Genomic DNA, 26,225 nt, shown 5'->3' with positions numbered 1-26,225 from the left:
AGCAACCCAAAGGAGTATCCACAGTCGAGCAAAACATTCAAACTACACATAAAAAGTTTAAAAGCCCACAAGCCGGGCCAACTACACAAATACCCGAAGAGAAATCAGCAAAGATCAGGAGCCCTCTCAGCAGCATCAGTACGAGGAGAGGGAGGACGAGTCTGAATAGGCACAGTATCTACGGTTCCATCATCCCGGTTCAGAATCTGGCAATCTGGATCAGACACAACCGGAGGAACTGAAGAGGCCGACACCTTGGCAGAAGACACAGGGGGAGGTTCAACATCATCATCATCCTGGTCATTAGGGACAATCTTACCACCCCTCACAAAATTATCCAGGCTGAAGAGAGTAAGGTCGGCCTCGGGAGCAATAATCCGAACCTGCTCTCTCAAGTTCTCATAGGCAGCAGTTACGCTGCCAACAAGATGACCTTGGAGCTCGGAGTAATCAGCTCGGGCATTCTCCAACTCCTCCCTCAGGCGCACCACCTCCCGATAAGATGTCACATAGCTGTCCTTATGCCTCAGTGCCGTGTCCTCGGCTAGCCTCGCAGAAGCCGCCAGAGAAAGGAAACTCGCCTTCTCGTTCTTCAGATCCTTCTCCAGCTTGGCTACCTTTACTTCAAGCTCCTCCTTCAGGCCCTTCATCCGATCAAACTCCTGTTTAGCCTCCTCCATAAAGGCTTTGGTGGCATGGAGAGGAAGATTTTGAGCAGTTCGGTATAGGGCAGCCCCCATATATGCCATTCTAACACTGCTTCGAGTTATAAAGTCCAGATGGCGAAGGAGCGACACATCATCCATAGGAAGGGCACCAAAAGGACCAATTTGCTGATCTACGAACTCGATCGCATCAAAATCAGGGGCATCAAGGTTGAAAGGCTCAGTTGTTTTTTGCTTCTTGTTAGGAGGAGCACCAGAAGCAGCGGCAGAAGAATGAGGAGGCTCGGCCAGACGAACCCGAGGAGTGGAGATCACCTTCATCGGCCCAGGAGAACCCGGCACGGGCGGCTTCACTTGAACTTGAGAAGATCCCTCTCCGGCCACCTTGGCCGAGATGTTTTGAGCAGCAGTAGCCTTCTTTGCCTTCTTGTAGGCCTTCATGGAATCATTGTTTTTCGACATCTCTGAAAATATAGAATCAACCATAATGACGAGTTACAACATAGGAGAAGAAAAACTCAGAAACAAATATAGAAACAAGTCAGACAGTACCCAAGGCAGTTCGAACCAAAGATGGATCACTCAAGAATCTTTTTGTATCTAGATGGGGTGGTTCCCCCCACAAATCTTCAAGAACAACTACAAAAGCCCGCTCAACCTCATTAAGCATCTCCCATGTATAACGTGGCACTCTCACATTCTTTTGCCACTCTAGAGGAAAAGCAGGCTCGTCATTCTCATAAAGAAAAAAGGGGCGGACCCCCTCAACAGCACGGACTCGAAAGAAATAATTCTTAAAATCTTTAAAAGACGCATCATACATGGCAAAAACTTTATGACCCTGGGCCGATCTGAAAGAAACCCAGGAAGCTTTCTTTTTGGAAGAACCCCCGGGCTTGGCCAAGACAAAAAGATAGAGGAAAAGAGTTTGAGAAGGTGTTATGCTTAACTCTTGGCAAAGAAGTTGAAATATCTTGATAAAACCCCAGGAATTCGGATGAAGTTAGGATGGAGCAATGTTACATGACCACAACAAGTCGGTCTCGAAAGCAGTAAAAGAAAAAGTAACGTCCAACTGACTGAAGAAATATTCATAGGCGTAGAAGAAGGGACGCTCCCCCTCGACGAAAGTAGGAAAACAAGCCCTCTCATTAGATTCAGGAGCTACAAGCTCATAATCCCTCTCCCGAGCACTGTTACCACAGATCCTATGACGTTTCCTCAACTCTACATAAAATTCAACATCCACAACAAAGTCACACATTAGAACAAGGGAGTCCAGCCAATCGGACATCCCCTTGGAAACTTTGGAAGACATTTCTACAATGTTATTGCGAGAAGACATGAGGCCGACTAATCCTACAATAAGAAAACAATATTGGATTACTAAAATGCATCTCGGACGAGGAGCAAAACGACTCGACTAATATGATACAGGCAAACAAGCAGAAAAGGAAAACCCCAAGACTCAAACCAAAGTCCTGGGGCATCCTTTGGAGGCAGTAACAAAGCAAGGTTTCAGAAAATTTCTACAGCTTATGTCCCGGCATTCATCAAACAAGAAAAGAAGGTTTCAAATAAGCAGACAAGGAAAGTAGAAACACAAAAGTCATCTAAACCACTATCTTTCTACAGTCTATCAGCGAAGAGCATAGCCAACATCAAATATGCCAAGCAGAGAATCGTCAAAGACACAACCCTTTTTGTGAACTAAGCAAAAACCATCATCCAAAGCACAAGCAGAAACGGTGACAACATGTAAAAACCCTAAAAGCATCAAGCAACAAGAAAGGCGAAGAAATTCATACAAAAGGCGAAGAAACTCCAAAATACGCAACAATCAGGCGCAGTAAAAGCAGCAAGATCCAAGCTTTCTCCAAGCAAAAATCAAAATTTCTCAAAATCAAACATAAAAACGACAGAGGAGGAAAAAATCGAACCTGGAAAATAGGAAAAAACCTCAAAAGGAAGCTGAGGAGCAAGAAGCGACAGAGCCGACCCTCGAACGGATAAAATTTACCAGAAGAAGACGAAGGGAGAAATCCAGAATCACTCCTTTTTTCCAAAGAAAGCGGTAGTAGAGCAGGCGTCGCAGGAAGAAACTGTGAAACTCTAGGAAAAAATAGAAAATGAGAGAGCAGAGGGAGAGGTTACGAAGGGAAACGAAGAAGAGAAACCGTTTCTGATGGCAAAATCCAAACCAAAGGAAACGGGGCATTTGAAGTCAATTAATGAGGGCATTAAACCCTCGCACGTTCCCAAAGCGCTGATATAAAAGCGCGCGCTTTTAAAGGAAAAATGTTCCGTATTCAAAAAAGGCTCTACAAAGAAAGGAATCGACAAAATGCTTGAGTTCGGTTTCACTAGAAAAGGACCGAAGTCAAGGACTCGACCTCAACAAAATGACCGAGCTCAAGCAGGGGCACTGTTCATACCCTGAGTCGAGCTATCCGACTTGGGATGATTGGAGATAAAGCGACCGACCTCTTCAGGTCAGACTATCCGACCTCTCTCCAAAAGAGGTCGGCCAAATCAACAGGAAAGCCCAAAAAGGGCCCAACTCAAGGAACACAGCCCAAATCCAAAGGCGGCTCAAGCCTACGGAGAGAAGGGCGGTTCCGTTGAAGATAAGCTGACCTCACCCAAAGATAAGATAAGATAAGATAAGATAACTAACTTATCTTATCCAAGAAGGTCACTTCTCACCATTATAAATACACTGGAGCACCCATGTATAACTCATACTCTAATTCTACTAAAAACCTGTTTAATACCCATGCTAACTTAAGCATCGGAGTCTCTTGCAGGTACCCCCACCCTCCGGTGACCAAGGATCAGAAGTGCAGCCAGTCCAACAAGTCAGACACAACAGCTCCGGCCGCCACCAGCCAGCCGGACACGTCATCTCCGACCAGTACAGAAGATCTCATCCGAGATTGACCTACAGTTTCAGGTAACCCTCGGAACACTTACCCACCCAAAGAATTGGTTTTGGTGGAAGAATGAGAGGAACTTGTGCTCATTGTAGCTTGAAGGGCCAGAGGTTTTCTTGGTCTTTCTTTTCTTTGAGCTAGTGGCCTTTGGTGGTGCCATTTGTGGAGTGTAACGAAGAAGGTTAGAAGAAGGAAAGAGAAGAAAAGCAAAGCAAAAGGATTTTGCTCAACACCAAACTTAGGACTTGGTTGTCCCAATCAAGAAAAGAAAGCAAGAAAGTAAGGAAGAGAGAGTAGGGGTTTCGGAAGAGAGAAGGGCTACGTGTGGTGTGAGGAAGATGGGTGGGTGAGTGCAATATATAGGGATGGAAAGAAGAATCTGGAAGGGTATGCAATTTATAGTAAACTGAAATTTTTAGGATGGGAATTGGCGCCTAGCGTGGGAGAAGCACCACTTGAAAGTGGTTTAGCTTTCTTCAGATTGTGAGTTCCAAAGTGTGAAGTACACTTTAACTCCGTTACTTGATGAGAGATCAATATCTTGTGGGCCCCACCTCTTCCTGAAAATTCAGTTACAAAATTCTCATTAGTTATCAAAGGATTGCTTCATTTTCTTCTAATTAATTGGCATTTATTTTGTGTGTCTTTTGGACACAAAACTTAAGTTCATTGCATCTGGTAACTGGTGCTCATGATTAAACTTTATTGTATACATTATGAGGGGAAGAAATTTAATTCTTCATACCCTTCCACTTCCACTCTATGTGTACACAATTAAGTAACATTTTTCATTTATCCCACCATGTTACTAGGTGCATTGAAATACCAACTTGTTGGGCTTAATTTGGATGCCCGAAAGGAATTTCTTATGATGGTGGCCACACCAAACTTAATTTTTGGCTTACTCTTAAGATCATTTAAATTGTTGTCATGTAAGTTCAAAAATTAAATGGGCTGGTGGTCACACCAAACTTAGTTCTTCAGCCAGTTTTTCAACCCAATCAAAGAATCATCATATAAAATATGCTAGGTTGATCTTCCTGAAAACTAAGAAACCTTTAAAGCTAAAATCTCAAAGCTACCAACTAAATAACTAACACTAGAAACTAGAAATCAATTAACCAAAATAACTAACATAAACAGATCTAGAAAGCATGAAATTGAAAGGATATGAGTGTTGGGGTGCCTCCTAACTAGCGCTTCTTTAATGTCACTAGCTTGACGGTTCCTCCTCTTTAGCTGAGGTTATAGTTCACTCTTTGCTCGTCCAGTTATTCCCCCAAGTAATGCTTAAGCCTATGGTCGTTGACAGTGAAAGTCCTCTGTGTTTTTTCATCCATAAGTTCCACATGTCAATAAGGAGAAGCTTTGATGATTGTGAAGGGTCCTGACCATCTTGATTTCAGCTTCCCTGGGAAGAATTTGAGCCTTGAGTTGTATAATAGAATCTTTTGGCCTTCTACAAACTCTCTTTTTGACAGCTTTTGATCATGCCATCTCTTTGTTTTCTCTTTAGAAATCTTGGCACTTTTATAGGCTTGAGTTCTGAATTCATCTAACTCATTGAGCTACAGCAACCTTCTTTCTCCAGTAGCTTGATTATCAAAATTTAACATCTTTAGAGCCCAAAATGCTCTATGCTCAAGCTCCACTGGCAAATGACAAGCTTTTCCATACACCAATTGGTATGGAGACATGCCAATAGGTGTCTTAAAAGCTGTTCTATAAGCCCACAATGCATCATCCAGCTTCTTAGACCAGTCTTTCCTTCAGGTCCCAACAGTCTTTTTAAGGATTCTTTTGAGCTCTCTGTTTAAATTTTTGGTTGACTGTTGGTTTGTGGGTGGTATAGGGTAGCTACTTTGTGCTTAACACCATATTTGAGGAGGAGTGTCTCTAGTTACTTGTTGCAAAAGTGACTTCTTCCATCACTTATAAGAGCTCTTGGAACCCCAAATCGGCTAAATATGTTCCTTCTCAAGAAGTTGATCACTACTTTGTTGTCATTTGTTGATGTTGCTATAGCTTCTACCTATTTGGACACATAGTCCACTGCCACCAATATGTAATTGTTTAAGTATGAGGGTGGAAAAGGTCCATGATGAACCTTTGTGGCATCTCATTTCTTTTTGGGTAGGTTGCCAGCTCTTTGACACTCATTGTACCTTGTCACAAACTCCTTTGCATCTTTGAATATAGTAGGCCAAAAGAACCCACACTATAAAACCTTGGCTGCAATTCTTTCTCTACTAAAATGCCCTCCATAGATAGATCCATGGCAATGCCAAAGGACCTCTTGTCCTTCCTCATGAGAGATGCATCTTCTTAAAATCCCATCAGCACATATCTTGAAGAGGTAAGGCTCATCCAAATGAAATGCTTGACATCATTGATGATCTTCCTTCTTAAGTGCTTGTTGATATTGGAAGGTAACTCTCCAATGGCCTGGAAGTTGGTGGTGCACGAGATTGTGATCATCAACAATGGCGCCAAAGACTTGGTGCTCTCAAACGTGAATCACACTTTGTCACAACTTCGCACAACTAACCAGCAAGTGCACTGGATCGTCCAAGTAATAAACCTTACGTGAGTAAGGGTCGATCCCACGGAGATTGTCGGCTTGAAGCAAGCTATGGTTACCTTGTAAATCTCAGTCAGGCGGATTCAAATGGTTATAGAGAATTGATAATAAAACATAATTAAAATATAAAATAGGATAGAGATACTTATGTAATTCATTGATGAGAATTTCAGATAAGCGTATAGAGATGCTTTCGTTCCTCCTGATCCTCTGCTTTCCTGCTATCTTCATCCAATCATTCCTACTCCTTTCCATGGCAAGCTGTATGTTGGGCATCACCGTTGTCAATGGCTACTTTCCGTCCTCTCAGTGAAAATGGTCCAAGATGCTCTGTCACAGCACGGCTATTCATCTGTCGGTTCTCAATCATACTGGAATAGGATCCATTGATCCTTTTGCGTCTGTCACTATGCCCAGCACTCGCGAGTTTAAAGCTCGTCAGAACCATCCCTTCCCAAATCCTAATCGGAATACCACAGACAAGGTTTAGACTTTCCAGATCTCAAGAATGGCCGTCCATGGGTTCTAACTTATACCACGAAGATTCTAATATCTTAGACTCGGTCCCCTATATTAGATATCCAAGAGATACCCATTCAATCTAAGGTAGAATGGAAGTGGTTGTCAGGCACGCGTTCATAAGTTGGGAATGATGATGATTGTCACGATCATCACATTCACATTGAAGTGCGAATGAATATCTTAGAAGCGGAATAAGTTTGTATTGAATAGAAAAATAGTAGTACTTTGCATTAATCCATGAGGAACAGCAGAGCTCCACACCTTAATCTATGGTGTGTAGAAACTCTACCATTGAAAATACATAAGTGATGAAGGTTCAGGCATGGCCGAATGGCCAGCCCCCAAACGTGATCTAAAGATGAAACTAAAGATGTCTAATACAATAGTAAAAGGTCCTATTTATATCAGACTAGTTACTAGGGTTTACAAAAATGAGTAAATGATGCAGAAATCCACTTTCGGGGCCCACTTAGTATGTGCTTGGGCTAAGCATTGAGCTTTACACGTGTAGAGGCTTCTCTTGGAGTTGAACGCCAGTTTGTAACCTGTTTCTGGCGTTTAACTCCACTTTGCAACCTGTTTCTGGCGTTTAACTCCAGAATGTAACATGGAACTGGCGTTGAATGCCAGTTTGTGTCGTCTAAACTCGAGCAAAGTATGGACTATTATATATTGCTGGAAAGCCTTGGATGTCTACTTTCCAACGCAATTGAGAGCGCGCCATTTGGAGTTCTGTAGCTCCAGAAAATTCACTTTGAGTGCAGGGAGGTCAGAATCCAACAGCATCTGCAGTCCTTCTTCAACCTCTGAATCTGATTTTTGCTCAAGTCCCTCAATTTCAGCCAGAAATTACCTGAAATCATAGAAAAACACACAAACTCATAGTAAAGTCCAGAAATATTATTTTTATTTAAAAACTAATAAAAATATACTAAAAACTAATCAAATCATACTGAAAACTATGTAAAAATAATGCCAAAAAGCGTATAAATTATCCGCTCATCACAACACCAAACTTAAATTGTTGCTTGTCCCCAAGAAACTGAAAATCAAATAGGATAAAAAGAAGAGAATATACTATAAATTCTAAAATATCAATGAAACTTAGCTCCAATCAGATGAGCGGGACTTGTAGCTTTTTGCCTCTTGAATAGTTTTGGCATCTCACTTTATCCATTGAAGTTCAGAATGATTGGCACCTATAGGAACTCAGAGTTCAGATAGTGTTATTGATTCTCCTAGTTCAGTATGTTGATTCTTGAACACAGCTACTTTATGAGTCTTGGTCGTGGCCCTAAGCACTCTGTTTTCCAGTATTACCACCGGATACATAAATGCCACAGACACATAACTGGGTGAACCTTTTCAGATTGTGACTCAGCTTTGCTAAAGTCCCCATTTAGAGGTGTCCAGGGTTCTTAAGCACACTCTTTTTTTGCTTTGGACCTCGACTTTAACCGCTCAGTCTCAAGTTTTTACTTGACACCTTCACGCCACAAGCACATGGTCAGGGATAGCTTGGTTTAGCCGCTTAGGCCAGGATTTTATTCCTTTAGGCCCTCCTATCCACTGATGCTCAAAGCCTTGGATCCTTTTTATTACCCTTGCCTTTTGGTTTTAAGGGCTATTAGCTTTTTGCTCTTGCCTTTTGGTTTAAAGAGCTTTTGGCTTTTTCTGCTTGCTTTTTCTTTTTCTCTCTTTTTTTTCGCATTTTTTTTCTGCAAGCTTTGTTCTTCACTGTTTTTTCTTGCTTCAAGAATCATTTTTATGATTTTTTAGATTATCAGATAACATGTCTCCTTTTTCCTTATTCTTCAAGAGCCAACATATTTAACATTCATAAACCACAATATCAAAAGACATGCATTGTTCAAGCATTCATTCAAAAAACAAAAAGTATTGTCACAACATCAAAATAATTAAACTAATTTCAAGGATGAATTCGAAACCATGTACTTCTTGTTCTTTTGTTTTTAAAACAGTTTTTATTTAAGAGGGGTGATGGATTCATAGGACACTCATAGCTTTAAGACATAGACACTTAGACAATGATGATCATATAGTAAAGACACAAACATAAATAAAGCATAAGGCTCAAAAACCGAAAAATAGGAAAATAAGAACAAGAAGATTAAGGAATGAGTCCACCTTAGTGAGGGTGGTGTCTTCCTCTTCTTGAAGAACCAAAGGTGCTTTTGAGCTCCTCTATGTCTCTTCCTTGCCTTTGTTGCTCCTCCCTCATAGCTCTTTTATCTTCTCTAATCTCATGGAGGATGATGGAGTGCTCTTGGTGCTCCATCTTTAGTTGTCCCATGTTGGAACTTAATTCTCCTAGGGAGGTGTTGATTTGCTCCCAATAATTCTGTGGAGGAAAGTGCATCCCCTGAGGCATCTCAGGGTTTTCATGGTGAGGAATTTCCTCATACTCTTGTTGAGGTCCATGATCTCTTGCTTGCTCCATCCTTTTCTTAGTGATGGGCTTGTGAGATGAATCTTTTCATCTTCCATGACTCAGAGGTGGAGGCAATTGCCTTCTCTTTCCTCTTTCTTGAGGTTTCTCTGGCCTTAGGTGCCATTAATGGTTATAGAAAAACAAAAAGCAATGCTTTTACCACACCAAACTTAAAATGTTTGCTCGTCCCCGAGCAAAAGAAGAAAGAAAGTAGTAGAAGAAGAAGAAAATGGAGGAGATGGAGGGAGATATGTGAATTCGGCCAAGGGAGTGTGATGTGGAAAAAGGAAGGAGTGATGGTTTGAATTTGAGTGGGTGGGTGTAGGTGGGTTGTATGATGGTTGTGGAAGAGGTATAGAGGTGATTGGTGAAGGGTATTTGGGGAAGAGGGTTATGAAAAGGTGTGAATGAGGAGAGAAGAAGTGGTGGGGATCCTGTGGGGTCCACAGATCCTGTGGGGATCCTGTGGGGTCCATAGATCCAGTGGAGCCAGGGACTTAACATCCCTGCTCCAATTAGGCGTGTAAAACGCCCTTGCTGTGTAATCCTGGCGTTTAACGCCAGACTGCTGCTTGTTTCTGGCGTTAAACGCCCAAATGTAGCCTATTTCTGGCATTTAACGCCAGGCAGATGCTTGTTTCTGGCGTTAGGCGCCAGCTTGGTGCTTGTTTTTGGCGTTAAACGCCAGACAGATGTTTGTTTCTGGCGTTTAACGCCAGACTGCTCTTCCTCCAGGGTGTGCTATTTTTCATTTTATTTTTCATTCTGTTTTTGATTTTTCAGTAGTTTTTGTGACTTCACATGATCATCAACCTAAAGAAAACATAAAATAACAATAGAAAATAAATAAATATAATTAGATAACATTGGGTTGCCTCCCAACAAGCGCTTCTTTAATGTCAATAGCTTGACAATGAGCTCTCATGGAGCCTCACAGATGTGCAGAGTATTGTTGGGACCTCCCAACACCAAACTTAGAGTTTGACTGTGGGGGCTTTGGTTGACTCTGCAGTGAGAGAAGCTTTTCATGCTTCCTCTCCATGGTTACAGAAGGAGATCATTGAGGTTTAAACACAAGGTTGTCCTCATTCACTTGAAGGACCAACTCTCACTACAAGAAAAATACCCATTCAGCCACACTTTTTTTAAGCTACATTTGAAAAGCGTAGCCTATTCATAGAATAGGCTACGCTTTTCTCCGTGTTGCCTTTTTATAAGAAAAAAGGATACACAAATGCGGCATCATTTAAAAAGCGTAGCCTTAGGTATTATAGAAATCACTTCTAAAGCGTAGCCGTAGGTTGATATCTATAGGTTCACTTTTCATATCAAAGGAGACGCTTTTAAAGGGTAACCTATTTGTTAAATTTTGGGTACATTTTAAAAGTGATGCCTAATGTATCTAAAGCCAAAAACTTAACACTTAGTAAATTTTTTTCCTCTTTTTCCTGAAAGCAAACTGATGACACTTAGTAAAATTTTTGTCCATTCCCTCCAAATCTCACTCACCTCCAAAGCACCTTCATCCACTTTCGTAAACCCTCGCCCCCCATTCCCTCCGAAGTCACCATCGCGAAGTAGAAACCTTGCCTGCCTCCAGAGCTCACCTTCGCCACGCACCCTTTCACACACACACACCCAGATTCAGAATGAGTGAACCAGAGGGAGGAGAGGAGGAAGACAGAGATGAGAGCGCGAGCGAGAGACCAGAGAGTGAGAGGGGGTCACCGCCGCAATGCCGCTGCAGCTGCTGCCATCGCCGTCGTGGAGGAGGGAGTCCGGAGGAGAGAGAGAGAAAGACGATTCGCAGACGAGATGGAGAGAGAGGACGAAGACGCGACGCGAGAGAGAAGGAGGTTGTTCCGCCGTGCACTGTCGTCGCTCCTGGGGTCAATTGAAGCCGCCGCCGCTGCTAGGGCTTGCCGTGCTCCTGTCCTCACTTTCGGCTTCTACGATTACTTCCTGTTCGTACTCCCAACCCCTCTCTCTCTCCAACTTTCATTTTATTCTCATTTCAATTTCAATTTCGATGTCTCTGCAGGCGTTTCATCGGTGCCGTTTTCGACGCCAAGGGTGCGGATGCAATTCTCTCTTTTGAAAAGTTCTGCTGCAATCTCCCCAGACCTCTTCTTCAGGTTCCGGTTTCTATTGGGATTAGTTTTCTCAATTCGATTTTGATCCATCTGCTAATTAATTGGGTTGATTAATACCAGATCATATATCTCGCCATAATCAGTTCAACATATTATTTCATTGTAAAATCGTGTTTAACAGATCATATATGATTAATGTGAATGAAGAACACTAGGTGAGTTGAATTGAATTGAATCATGGATAAGAGCATGTTAGCTGGTTTGGAATCACTTCCAGAAGCTTATCAGCAAAGAATGGCGTCCATGATGGAACAAGTTCAAATCCGTGACAGGTACCTGCTCTTCACTCTATCTGTTAACTAATTTCATGTGTTTTGAGTTGAGCTTCATGTTCCTAAATATTCCTATCATTGATTTGCTGGCATAATTATATAGAAATCTCTAGCCACCAACCATTCTCTTGTCATATTGTTAGCTATGTTGAGAAGCTTCGACCAAAAAAGTCTTTTATATTGAATTTGGGGCTAGCATAAACTGCTGTCACATGTATCATTTCCTTTCTCCTTGAAGCTGAACTTTCATGTGAATCTATTGGTTATGAGTCTCTAAAAATGATATGTTAAGGTCAGCTCCATTCCAGTACATCCATATTCCACCCACTAATCTTTGGACTTCTTTTAAGATGAAGTTAAAAAACCCAAGCTGATGAATAACTCTTCTAGCATTGTCACTGTTACACTTAGTTTCCAGCAGAATAGTAATATCAGGTTTAATTTATACTGTTTTATAATTTCTTTAAGAGTGCGCCTAAAGGATATGCTGGCAGCACCCTTAACGTTCTAAATAAGACTAATAATAAAGAACTGATAAAAAAGATTGGAATCAGATTTAACTTAGATGCATCTTAGTGTCTTTAAGGGCACTGATTTCAGTTGTGGTGAAGTCTATTCCCTCCAACAAGCTTAGATTTGGATCTCTTGCCTCTTTATCCATTTCCATGAATTCTTTTCTCCATCATCCATCGCCATTGGGTTAGGTGGTCTTCCTTCATTTGGAGGAGCTTGAAGTGTTAATTCAATCCCTTCCTCCATCATAATTAGTGATGCAACTTCATTTTCTACCCAATTTTTTTCATGATGTACTATGATGGTATTTTTTTGTTTCAACATTTGAGATTTGCTTTTTCTTCTTCTTGTTTTTCTTGGTAATTTTTTGTGTTGGTTGTTCTTTTCAGCTTCATTAGTGTTAACAATTAGTGCTGAGTCTGTTTATTTTTTTTTTTTTTGGCTTTTCCTGGTACTTTTCTATCCTGCTTGATTTTCCTTCCCTGTGGCTGTATGGTTTTCTTCCCCTCTCTTTCTTACTTTCTTCTTCTATTCCTCTTGCAGTTCCTCATGAATTCCTTCTTGTTTAATTGGTATTTCTTCATTTTGTAAGACATTAAACTTGGACTGGTTATTTTTAGCCTGCTGTTTCTCATTATGTTTGCTTGTTTCTCCTTCATTTTTTGTGTTGTCTTCTTTGCTTCTGTGATGGTTCTGTGAAAAATCATAATTCAAGATGAATAATATGAACTTAGCTATTCTTCAATTGGGACAAGGTTTGAAGGCTTATGCTTATATCTTGAGTGCTATCCATTTCTAGAAACACACCCTGCAGATTCTCATAGATTTCTGATTTGCTGGCTTGCTGCTTTATGCTTTCTTTGGCACTTTTAACCATCTTTCTTCTTATCAACTACAATTAAAAATTATAATATCAAATCTCAGATTCATTCATAAGACTTGTTGCTACCGATTCCAAATTTCAATGCTCATTTATCTACCTATTTCTTGAGAACAACCAGGCTCTTGGTGTGCAAGAGTGAAGAAAATTCCTCTGTGAACTAATAAAGCCACTAAATCAAACTTTGGGGCCTTTTTACTTTGTGATGACATTCTTCTTTCACTTCTACTTGCCTGCTACCATACTGTGGCATTTTTGTGATGTTAATGGTTATTTTTCTCTGATTTTCAGCCATTCTGGCAGCCACATAATAGAGCAGTTGCCAGAAGAATCCAGAACATGGGATGGAGAGCTGATGGTGGTCTGTGGCTTCTTGTTCGTGGTGGTGGCCTTTATCTCAGGAAGGGAACAGGGGTGAGTAATTCTGAGAGTCTAATACTATGGTATCGATATTAAGAGTAACAGTATTCTATTTTTTCACTTCTTTCCATGTCACTCTGTCCTCTTTGCAAATCTGGTTGTATAGGCTTTTAGAACAAGAAAACATATATAAGATATTTCATTGTTTCAGTTGACCGAAGAATTTGAGGAGGTTCCAGTTCAAAGCCGAGGTTTTGACAGCTCAAAGCACAATAAAGAACTGAAGGTGGTTCTCCCATCTATGCTAAGTCGTTGTTAAATTTTGATGCAAACTCTCTTTTCCAACTTTTTCCCAGCTCGAGTTAATCTTACACTATCATTTTGATATTGTGACGAGATTATTCACATAATTTACATCGATGATATATAATAATAGCAACAATAATTGAATGTAATAATTTGTGTTCACGTTGTTGTGTGAGGGATCAATTTTTTTACTATACATGATCCTATTTTGAAAATTTGCTTTACTATCTTTTTTGAAAAGCGCAAATTTCTAAATGTTATCCTAATATGCCAAAAGTTTCTTCTGTTATTTCTAAATATTGGATGCATGTCTCATTGGCAATGTGATATTGGTTTCATTATTGTTCTCTCCTGCCTTTAGTCACCCCTTTTGCATACAGGACCAGGCTTCTGATGTTGGTGTGCTTCTTGCCGATACTGATGGGATCTTCCACTCAATCAAGGTCTGTTTTTATAACCATTGGTAGAATATGCTTATAGTAAGGATTTGCATCATTATGGTAGTCTCTTTGGACATTTTGATCTGAGAATTAATATATTTGTTTTACCATGAGTTGCATCAATTGTTGCTGCTGCAATGCCACATGTATAGTTCAGTTGAATAAAGTGTTGTGCATGCTCTGTTCTGTTGTAAATTAGATAGGAAGAAGAATAACTTAATATTATTGATATTGATTGTTATGTTTATAATTCTAGAGGTTATATTTCTCTAGGAACAGATGAACTTAAATTTATCAATTGTCAATCATGTGCATTATTGTTATGAAAATATTGTGCTGATTTCGATTATCTTTAAATGGGAACAACTACAATTGAGCTAAGCCCAATTCTATCTAATCTGATTTTTAACTTTTCATGAGACATAGTGCACACTATTTTCGAATGCTTATCAGTTATCATTATTTTTTGTTGTTGGTAAGATATGTTGATTGCAACATTCAATTCCTTTGTTCATATGCTTTTGCTGCAGAGTCGATCCGAGCAAGAAAGAGGACCAAATGCGAGCACAAATAAAACTTCTTCCGAGGGAAGCAAGTACACTGTCACAGTAAGTAACTCGTGTTGGCCATTGTCTCTGAGGGAAGCAAGTCACACTACCCGTTTTTTTCAATGAAAAAGAACTAACACTAGTAATTTATTTATTTTACTTTCTCATGATCTATCATATGTGGATTGAGCACTAATAATAAAAAGTTAGGAATGACTTTAACATTTTGAATTTGGCTTATTTCTAAGCCAATTAAGGGTAGAAGATAAGCATATATTCTAGGTGTGTTTAGTGGAAAGCTCGTATCTACATTTGTCTTTGGGGAAATTAAAGGCGAAACACCCCATGAAAGTCTCAATGTTGAAAACTAATCAAGTATATCTGAATAATTAATTTATATTTTATATCTGAATTTTTGCCTTGTTAAATAATTATTTTAATTTTTTTTTATATAATTGCAAATGTCATTATAAATATTTTTTTATTTATTTTTCTATATAATTATGCAGGATAATATTGAGGATGATAATGAAGATTAATCTGTTTATGATTGTGGTTTATTGGCTAAGATGGAGTAGTATTCGGAATGAATATATGTATGGTTGACTAATAATTTTTATTAGATGATATTTATGTAAGATATAATATTTTAATTTAGTTTTCTGTAGAGTATTAGTAGTAAATTCTAAGTGATCTCATGCTTATTTTGATAAAGTTATACTTAATTTAGTGTGAGATGTATGAATATTCAAAATTAACTTCTATTCTAGTATTTTTGGATCATTGTAAATATATATTGTTTACAGATAATTTGTTATTTAGAGAAATTATTTAGTATAATTATGTATTTATTTTTATTTTGTAATATTCAACTCATTTAAATAAAAATGCAGAATTATTATACATGTAATCATATTAACTATTATGTTGTATTAATAATTATTAGATATATATATATATATATATATATATATATATATATATATATATATATATATATATATATATATATAGAAAAAAGAACAAGACCTAAGGCTACACTTATATACAGTAACTATAGTATACCAAAAAAAAAAGACCTAAGGCTACACTTATATACAGTAGCTATAGTATACCAAAAAAAAAAAAGTGGGACCTAAGGCTACGCTTATAAAAAGTAGCTATGGTATACAATGTGGCTACGCTTTACAAGTGATGCAGTAGCGTTGAAAAGCGTAGCCTATTCTGGAAAAATGAAAGCTGAAAAGCGTAGCCTTTGGTCCTGGACAGCATCACTTAAAAAGCGTAGCCTATTCCTAAACGCCAAAAGCGTAGCCCTTGGTGCAGAAAAGCGTAGCCTTTGAGAATAGGCAACGGCCGAATAGGAATCACTCCAAAAAGCGTAGCCGTAGCCTAAGGCATCATTTTTTTTCACTTTTGGCTACACTTTTCAAATGTACCTGAATGGGTGTTTTTCTTGTAGTGTCTCCTCTGTCCACATCAAACACATCTCTTTCTGTGGCTAGGAAGGGTCTTCCAAGGATGATGGATTTATCTTCATCCTTCCCAGTGTCTAGGATTATGAAATCAGGAGGGATGTAAAGGCCTTCAACCTTTACTAACACATCCTCTACTTGTCCATAAGCCTGTTTTCTTGAGTTGTCTGCCATCTCTAAAGAGATTCTGGCAGCTTACACCTCAAAGATCCCAAGTTTCTCTATTACAGAGAGTGGCATTAAGTTTACTCCTGACCCCAGGTCACACAAAGCCTTCTCAAAGGTCATGGTGCCTATGTTACAGGGAATTAGGAATTTACCAAGATCTTGTTTCTTTTGAGGTAGAGTTTGATGAACCAAGGCATTTAGTTCCTTGATGAGCAAGGGAGGTTCATCCTCCCAAGTCTCATTACCAAATAATTTAGCATTCAGCTTCATGATTGCTCCTAAATATTGAGCAACTTTCTCTTCAGCAATGTCTTCATTCTCTTCAGAAGAAGAATACTCATCAGAGTTCCTGAAGGGCAGAAGAAGGTTTAATGGAATCTCTATGGTCTCTAGATGAGCCTCAGATTCCTTTGGTTCCTCAAAGGGATACTCCTTATTGGTCACTGAACGTCCCAGGAGGTCTTTGTCACTGGGATTCACGTCCTCCTCCTCCTCTCTGGGTTCGGCCACACCAAGTAAGGTAATGGCCTTGCACTCTCTTTTTGGATTCTCTTCTGTATTGCTTGGGAGAGTACTAGGAGGAGTTTCAGTGACTCTTTTACTCAGCTGGCCCACTTGTGCCTCTAAATTTCTAATGGAGGACCTAGTTTTATTCATGAAACTTAGAGTGGCCTTAGATAGATCAGAGACTATATTTGCTAAGCTAGATGGATTCTGCTCAGAATTCTCTGTCTGTTGCTGAGTGGGTGATGGAAAAGGTTTGCTATTGCTAAACCTGTTTCTATTACCATTATTAAAGCCTTGTTGAGGCTTTTGTTGATCCTTCCATGAGAAATTTGGATGATTTCTCCATGAGGGATTATAGGTGTTTCCATAGGGTTCACCCATGTAATTCACCTCTGCTATTGCAGGGTTCTCAGGATCATAAGCTTCTTCTTCAGAAGAGGCCTCTTTAGTACTGTTGAATGATTCCTTCAATCCATTCAGACTCTAAGAGATCATATTGACTTGCTGAGTCAATATTTTATTCTGAGCCAATATGGCATTCAGAGTATCAATTTCAAGAACTCCCTTCCTTTGAGGCGTCCCATTATTCACAGGATTCCTTTCAGAAGTGTACATGAACTGGTTATTTGTAACCATGTCAATGAGTTCTTGAGCTTCTGCAGGCGTTTTCTTTAGGTGAATGGATCCACCTGCAGAATGGTCCAATGACATCTTAGATAATTCAGACAGACCATCATAGAATATATCCAAGATGGTCCATTCTGAAAGCATGTCAGAGGGACACTTTTTGGTCAGTTCCTTGTATCTCTCCCAAGCTTCATAGAGGGATTCACCTTCCTTCTGTTTGAAGGTTTGAACATCCACTCTAAGCTTGCTAAGCTTTTGAGGAGGAAAGAACTTGGCTAAGAAAGTCGTGACCAGCTTATCCCAAGAGTTCAGGCTATATTTAGGTTGAGAGTCCAACCATACTCTAACTCTGTCTCTTACAGCAAATGGGAAAAGCATAAGCCTGTAGACCTCGGGATCAACCCCATTGGTCTTAACAGTATCACAGATTTGCAAGAATTCAGTTAAGAACTGAAAAGGATCTTCAGATGGAAGTCCATGAAACTTGCAGTTCTGTTGCATCAAAGAAACTAATTGAGGCTTTAGCTCAAAATTGTTTGCTCCAATGGCAGGGATTGAGATGCTTCTTCCATGTAAATTGGAATTTGGTGCAGTAAAGTCACCAAGCATCTTCCTTGCATTGTTATTATTTTCGGCCATGTCTCCTTCTTTTTTTCAAAAATTTCTGTCAGATTTTCTCCAGAGAGTTATGCTTTAGCTTCCCTTAGCTTCCTCTTCAGAGTCCTTTCAGGTTCAGGATCAGCCTCAACAAGAATGTTCTTATCCTTGTTCCTGCTCATATGAAAAAGAAAAAAACAGAAAAGAAAATATGGAATCCTCTATGTCACAGTATAGAGATTCCTTTATGTGAGTAGAGGAAGAGAAGAAATTCGAACACAGAAAGAGGAAGAGGGTTCGAATTTTTAAATAAAGAGAAGTGTTAGTAAATAAATAAATAATTAGAAGGAGATGAGGGGGAGAGAATTCGAAAATAAACTAAAATAAAATAAAAATATTTTTGTTTTTAATTTAAAATTAAAGTTAAAATTCGAACATAAAAAAAAGAAAAATCAAATTAAATCAAATTAAAATTTAAAACAAATAGTTAATTAAAAAGAAATTTTCAAAAAGAGGAAGGCGAATTTCGAAAATTAGAGAGAGAAAATTAGTTAGGTAGTTTTGAAAAAAAATAAGAATCAAACAAAAAGATAGGATTAGTTTGAAAAAGATTTGAAAATCAATTTTAAAAAGATAAGAGGTTAGAAAAGATTTTGAAATTGATTTTGAAAAGGATGTGATTGACATCGAAAAAGATATGATTGAAAATCATTTTGAAAAAGATTTGAATTGGAAATTAAAAAGATTTGATTTTGAAAAAGATTTTGAAATTAGCAATCAAAAAGATATGATTGAAAATTAAAAAGATATGATTTTGAAAATTAAAGTTGATTACTTGACTAACAAGAAACAAAAAGATATGATTTTAAAATTTAAAGATTGAACCTTTCTTAATAAGCAAGTAACAACTTGAAATTTTTGAATCTAAAAATCAAATGTTAGTGAGATTTTCGAAAATATGAAGTAAGAATAGGAAAAAGATTTTGAAAATCAATTTTAAAAAAAATTTCGAAAATATATAAAAATAAATGAAAAAGATTTGATTTTTGAAAAAGATTTGAAAAGATAGAATTTTGAAATTGAAATTTATGAGTAAAACAAGGAAAGATATATTTTTTATTTTTGAATTTTTAATGATGAAAGAGAGAAACACAAAATTGACACAAAACATAGAAATTATGAATCAAAACAACTAATGCATGCAAGAACACTTTGAATGTCAAGATGAACACCAAGAACACTTTGAATGTCAAGATGAACACCAAGAACACTTTGAATGTCAAGATGAACACCAAGAACTTATTTTTGAAAATTTTTAAGAAAAGAAAAACATGCAAGACACCAAACTTAGAAATTTTCAAACTTTAGACACTAACAAATTGAAAATGCATATGAAAAATAAGAAAAGGCACAAAACATGAAAATGCAAAGATCAAACAAAGCAAATCATCAAGAACAACTTGAAGATTATGAAGAACACCATGCATGAATTTTTTGAAAATTTTAATGAAATTAAAAAGATGCAATTGACACCAAACTTAAAAATTGACACAAGACTCAAACAAGAAACATAAAATTTTTTGTTTTTATGATTTTATAAGATCTTTTTTTGGTTTTTTTTTTCAAAAATTATTTTGGAAAAAACAAAAAAGAAGAAATTTTTTTTGTATTATTTTCGAAAATAAGAAATAAAAAGCTTAAAAATAAAATAAAATTACCTAATCTGAGCAACAAGATGAACCGTCAGTTGTCCAAACTCGAACAATCCCGTGCAACGGCACCAAAAACTTGGTGCACGAGATTGTGATCATCAACAATGGCGCCAAAGACTTGGTGCTCTCAAACGTGAATCACACTTTGTCACAACTTCGCACAACTAACCAGCAAGTGCACTGGATCGTCCAAGTAATAAACCTTACGTGAGTAAGGGTCGATCCCACGGAGATTGTCGGCTTGAAGCAAGCTATGGTCACCTTGTAAATCTTAGTCAGGCGGATTCAAATGGTTATAGAGAATTGATAATTAAAACATAATTAAAATATAAAATAGGATAGAGATACTTATGTAATTCATTGATGAGAATTTCAGATAAGCGTATAGAGATGCTTTCGTTCCTCCTGATCCTCTGCTTTCCTGCTATCTTCATCCAATCATTCCTACTCCTTTCCATGGCAAGCTGTATGTTGGGCATCACCGTTGTCAATGGCTACTTCCCGTCCTCTCAGTGAAAATGGTCCAAGATGCTCTGTCACAGCACGACTATTCATCTGTCGGTTCTCGATCATACTGGAATAGGATCCATTGATCCTTTTGCGTCTGTCACTACGCCCAGCACTCGCGAGTTTGAAGCTCGTCACAACCATCCATTCCCAGATCCTACTCGGAATACCACAGACAAGGTTTAGACTTTCCGGATCTCAAGAATGGCCATCCATGGGTTCTAACTTATACCACGAAGATTCTAATATCTCAGACTCGGTCCCCTGTATTAGATATCCAAGAGATACCCATTCAATCTAAGGTAGAATGGAAGTGGTTGTCAGGCACGCGTTCATAAGTTGGGAATGATGATGATTGTCACTGTAACACCCTAATATTCAAATCCTTATGCTTGAGTCATAAGTCAATGATATTACGGTGGTACGACTCTCAGGTGGATTTTTAATAAATAAATATAGGTAATTTCGAAAGGAGTATTAATCGAGAAGCCTGAAAAGAGTAGAAATAAAATCGCGAAGATGTATCTCTCACGTTTCGACAACAAAAGATAAACCGTGAAGCCGAAAACGATATACGGACAAGGCGTAGAGGAGATAAAGAGATAGATAACAGATAGATATATATAACATAAGTAAATAGCTACTAGTCGCGACCCGCGAAGTTTAGGTCGGCTAGAGTACATTATGAAATTAGTTGACAACAGTATATCCTAATCTCTCCCGAAGGAAACATGAGAGCCTCTATAGGCAAATTCAAAGAGTTCAATACATAATATAAACTTTCCAAAACAAAGGTGGAGAGATTCTAATCAAAACACAAAGTAGAGGAAATAAAGATCTTCGCCGTCTCTCAGACGACCCACAACTCACTTCTGAGCACCTGGACCTGTATCTGAAAAACAAGAGATATATACGGAATGAGAACCCCGGGCCCATGGGTTCCCAGTACGGTAAAAGTGCCAAATAAATTCAATGTACTGCAACAAAAACTCACTAAGCATCCTAAACTTCTTCACCAATTATTCATCCTAGGTTCTCGCTAATCCATGAATAGGCAACTGTCATAAGGGAGTGCTAAATTCAATTCATGTTTCACATGTTTCCCAACTCGTTGACTCTTCCACGAATCAGACTCAGAATCATAAGCAAAATCATCACCAGCTGTTCTGCCTCAGCAGTTCTATATCAATACATCATCATGCAATCGCATCATCAATTCATCCCATCAAGAACAACCCTCACACCCACCGACACCAGCATGAGGGGCCTCTCAATTGTACAAACACAAGCAATACAGGCAAGTAATACACAAACATGATACAAGTAGAACAAGTAGCATATAGTCAGGTAACATGGCATATATGATGTAGAAATCCAAGACAAATGGCAAACCCAAACAATTCAAACATATGCAAATGATGAATGCCTGCCCTATGGCTGATGATATCATCTGTCGGTTATATAGCCAACCCGACATGTCCTGGTAGCTAACCATTGGACAGAAACACCCCTTGCGGAGCAAGTAGGTTTGAGCTACAACCCCCTTGCTACTGCCCGCTCAACCCAGAGCCAGTGAAATAATCACTACTGCGGCTACTACCCAGGCGGGTGTCTAAAAGCTCAACCTGGAGCGAGTGGATTCACCACTACTGCCGCTACTACCCAGGCGTCGCAATCTCTGACCTGGAGCAAGTGGGACGAACCACAACCCTTGCTACTACCCAGGTATCTCAAGCATTGGCCCGGAGCAAGTGGGACGAACCACAACCCTTGCTACTGCCCAGGCATCTCAAACATATATTCATTCAATCTCAATTCATATTATCAACATTCATTGTTACCAAATCTCAAACATTAACTTGGAGCAAGTGGGACGAACCACAACCCTTGCTACTACCCAAGTATCACAAATAAACATTTATTCATAATCACCCTTCATTATTATCAATCCTCAGACAATGACCCGGAGCAAGCGGGACGAACCATGACCCTTGCTACTACCCAGGTATCACAAATACACATTTATTCAAAACCCCACGATTAAGCTCGTTTATCATAATCCTCCTTTTCCGTCTCATACCCGGAGCAAGTGGACAACGCCACTGCCTACTACCTGGGGTCGCACATCACATTTCAATATTTTTTTCATTATTATCCATTTAACATATTCATTCATTAATCATATATGCATTTATACTCAGCCATAAACAATAATGGCTTTGCCGTAACCCGACAATAACTCAGCCATCCGGCTCATGGTCCAATCAAGAACGGGCCATTTATCAATAAATATAGCCCTCCGGCTCATGGCATACACGGTACTTCCACCGTCATCCTCCATATCTCATATAATCATCTTTGATCATCATTGATCATAACATTTCCCCTTGCTTCACTCGCAAGTTACCACATTCTCTAGCTCATTGCTAGGCATATCAGAATGATTTAATACATAAGAGGTGAGATCGGAGGCTTAGAAGTATGAGATTTGGCTTTTAAAACTCAAAAATCAACTTTGGCATGAAAACAGGACCACGCATACGTGCACTCCACGCGCACGCGTGGATGGCCACAAAACTCATCGACGCGCAAGCGTCATACGCGCGAACGCGCGGGTTGAAAAATAGCCAAACGACGCGCAAGCGTCAGCCACGCGTACGCGTGGGTGCTCTTGCGCCCCAGGCACAAAACTGGCACAACTCTGGCACAACTCTCGGGAAAATAGCTGGGCATTTGGTGCAGCGCATCGACGCGCCCGCGCACACCACGCACACGCGTGGATAGTGCCTTCTTGAAGAACGACGCGTACGCGCCAAGTGCGCCTACGCGTGGAGGGTCATTCTGCTAAAAATTTTCTAAGTTAAAAACTGCAGAATTTACAGATTCAACCCCCAATCTTCCGACGGACATAACTTTCTCATTTTAAATCATTTTTCACCCGTTCTTCAAACGGCATGGACATCTCGGATCCAATTTCATTTCTAAACAGATTTGGCACAAAACAGAGATCCGTAGTCCAAGTTATGTCCCGTCAAAGTATGCCCAAAAACCATGTTTTCATATAAAAACCACTAGGTGCCATTTTCAAAACAAGCCATTTTCAACTCTTTTCAAAATCAACCAAAACATGCCAATTTCAACCCTTTTTGAAATCAATCAAAATGTACCAAAATCCACATCAAGCCATCCTCAACTCACACATTGACACTTTACCAAAAATTCCCAAAATCACATCTAACCATTTTAACACTTCTCAATCAAATGGCTAAAGGACAAATACAATATCATGTCATACATCCTTCCTCATCCCAATTTCCAATAATACCATTTCCAATCAACCATCATTATACGTAATCAATATCATACTCACTATCACGTGATTTCACCCACAAATCAACCTTAATCATTCCCCAAGCATATATCACAACATACATATCTCTAATGCATCATCATACCATCAAGGCATCAATAATCATAATCACATATATGATCACATAATATATCTCAACCGAACTAAACATACCTCGTCTACATAATTTCACCCAAAATTACCAAATTCCACACTTCAACTTCTCAAACCTTATTATTCAATAACCAACCTAATCATTCATATATTCATTATCTGAAATTCATCCAATCACTTGTGCCATCATACAATGCACACATCGACTTACCTTTCTTACCTCTTTCCGGCCTCCGGCCCAAAATTCACGGCCTCCGGCCCATTTTTCACAATTTAAATGCATAAACCACAAATCAATACTCATTACCCAGTACATCAAATTCTCAATACACCAAGCATACAAGGTCACACAATTCTCAACCCAATCATTAATTCACATTACATATCAACTATGTATATTAGCACCAACCATTTACACAATCCAAACTTAATCCTAGGGGCATCTACCCTAGGAATTCTCATCACAACACACGGTACTTAAATGAAACTTAAACCGTACCTCTTGTAGCCAAACCAATTGAGCCTCTTCTGTGGAATTCTTCACCAACCTTAGCTCCAAGCCTTACCAAAGCTCCTCAAGCAATACCAATCTCCCAATTGTGCACCAACATCACCAAATACACTAACATAACCAATGTCACATACATACATCAACCTAGGGCTCATAAAAATGACAAATCACAAGGGTTTGAGCACTTCTTACCTCAGCCCATATGAAGTAGGGGTAGAACCCACTTAGAATCCATGTTGGAGTATCCCTAAACACCCAAAATCACAAGATTTCAACACTAACTACCCAAAAACGTGTAACAGTGGGGAATTTCGAAAACTGGGCAGAGATGAATGAAATACTCACCACCAAACTTAGATAGAATTGTAGAGGATGAGAAGAGCAACGTGTGGCCGCAAACGGCTCGTCAATCGGAGCTCCGTAGCTCAAGTTATGGTGGTTTGAAGATCAAAGAGAGTTAGGTTTTCTCTCTTCTCTTCTCTCTTCTCAAATCAGCGCCCCAACCCTTCTTTTTAGGGTAAAATGAGCTGAAATGCTCACAACTAATATTTATATATGTTGGGTCTTGGGCCCACTTAGGCCCGGTTCACTTATTTTTGCCCATTGGCCCAATTTTGGGCCAAAACCTTTAAGATTAGCGCTCTAAATCGCACTTTAAATATTTCTACCTTCCCTAATTATAATTCCTCATTTCCTAATCTTATTTACCCATAATCAATTTTCTCAGTTGTAGTACCAGACAGATCTCAGCCGGTACTGCCGGTCAAAATTCTACTGCGCACTTTTACGCAGAAAACTATATTTTCCGACTCGGAAAAATTCACTGAATCCAAATATCATATTTAAATTATCAAATTCCAATTGCCAAATCTTCCAACCATATTCGCTCCTATTTAATTTATTATTTACTAAATTTCGGTTAGATCGGGTATTACAGTCACGATCATCACATTCACATTGAAGTACGAATGAATATCTTAAAAGCGGAATAAGTTTGTGTTGAATAGAAAAACAGTAGTACTTTGCATTAATCCATGAGGAACATTAGAGCTCCACACCTTAATCTATGGTGTAGAAACTCTACCGTTGAAAATACATAAGTGATGAAGGTTCAGGCATGGCCGAATGGCCAGCCCCCAAACGTGATCTAAAGATGAAACTAAAGATGTCTAATACAATAGTAAAAGGTCCTATTTATATCAGACTAGTTACTAGGGTTTACAGAAATGAGTAAATGATGCAGAAATCTACTTTCGGGGCCCACTTGGTGTGTGCTTGGGCTAAGTATTGAGCTTTACACGTGTAGAGGCTTCTCTTAGAGTTGAACGCCAGTTTGTAACCTGTTTCTGGTGTTTAACTCCACTTTGCAACCTGTTTCTGGCGTTTAACTCCAGAATGCAACATGGGACTGGTGTTGAACGCCAGTTTGCGTCGTCTAAACTCGGGCAAAGTATAGACTATTATATCTTTCTGGAAAGCCCTGGATGTCTACTTTCCAATGCAATTGAGAGCGCGCCATTTGAAGTTCTGCAGCTCCAGAAAATCTACTTTGAGTGTAGGGAGGTCAGAATCCAACAGCATCTACAGTCCTTCTTCAACCTCTGAATCTGATTTTTGCTCAAGTCCCTCAATTTCAGCCAGAAATTACCTGAAATCATAGAAAAATACAAAAACTCATAGTAAAGTCCAGAAATATGATTTTTATTTAAAAACTAATAAAAATATACAAAAAACTAATCAAATCATACTGAAAACTATGTAAAAACAATGCTAAAAAGCATATAAATTATCCGCTCATCAGTTGGCTACATCTGTGAACCATGGAGCCTCTTGGAGCATAATCAATTGCTCATCTGGGAAGCTCTCATTTACACCAGGGCTGTGTGCTTCATTATCTGTATGTGGGATCCTTGATAGGTGGTCAGCCACCTTGTTTTCTGCTCCACTTTTATCCTTGATTTCAATGTTGAACTCCTGGAGTAATAGGATCCATCTGATCAATCTAGGCTTAGAATCTTGTTTTGTTAGCAAGT

The 26,225-nt window shown here is 38.9% G+C and overlaps 1 non-coding gene across 1 annotated transcript; it reads left to right on the top strand.

Moving 5' to 3' along the window:
- Nucleotides 1-17,540: 17,540 nt before the first annotated feature.
- Nucleotides 17,541-17,648, top strand: LOC148579616 (small nucleolar RNA R71). Its single transcript, XR_015899480.1, has one exon. It is a non-coding gene; the product is annotated as a small nucleolar RNA R71 (small nucleolar RNA).
- Nucleotides 17,649-26,225: the final 8,577 nt, after the last annotated feature.

Source organism: Arachis ipaensis, chromosome B10 (genome assembly GCF_059453495.1).
Source record: "Arachis ipaensis isolate K30076 ecotype BB chromosome B10, ASM5945349v1, whole genome shotgun sequence".
NCBI lineage: Eukaryota > Viridiplantae > Streptophyta > Magnoliopsida > Fabales > Fabaceae > Arachis > Arachis ipaensis.
The sequence above is the reverse complement of the archived record's forward strand: the minus strand, read 5'-3'. Positions and strand labels throughout refer to the sequence as shown.